The sequence below is a fragment of the Arachis ipaensis genome, chromosome B02 (genome assembly GCF_000816755.2).
Source record: "Arachis ipaensis cultivar K30076 chromosome B02, Araip1.1, whole genome shotgun sequence".
NCBI classification, from domain to species: Eukaryota; Viridiplantae; Streptophyta; class Magnoliopsida; order Fabales; family Fabaceae; genus Arachis; species Arachis ipaensis.
The window spans coordinates 5,198,223-5,198,493 of NC_029786.2; positions in this window are offsets into that span (position 1 = coordinate 5,198,223).

Consider the following 271-nt stretch of genomic DNA (forward strand, 5'->3'; position numbering starts at 1 on the left):
ATTTTTTGGAGGTATTGAAGAAGCTGAAATTTTATATTTCGAGATTAAAATTTTAATTTCAGTTTTTAGTCACTAAACATAATATTAAATTTTAGTCTTCTAATTTCAGTCCGAGTCTCTAAAAAGAAATGTTACCTTGGCAACGATAAACTCTTAAATAAAACTCGATATTATGGTGAATTAATTTTTTATCTGTCAAGTTGAAAAATACAATATAAAATAAATAAAAAAAATAGCACAACTTTTGCGACTTGAGTTAGATCCACGTTGG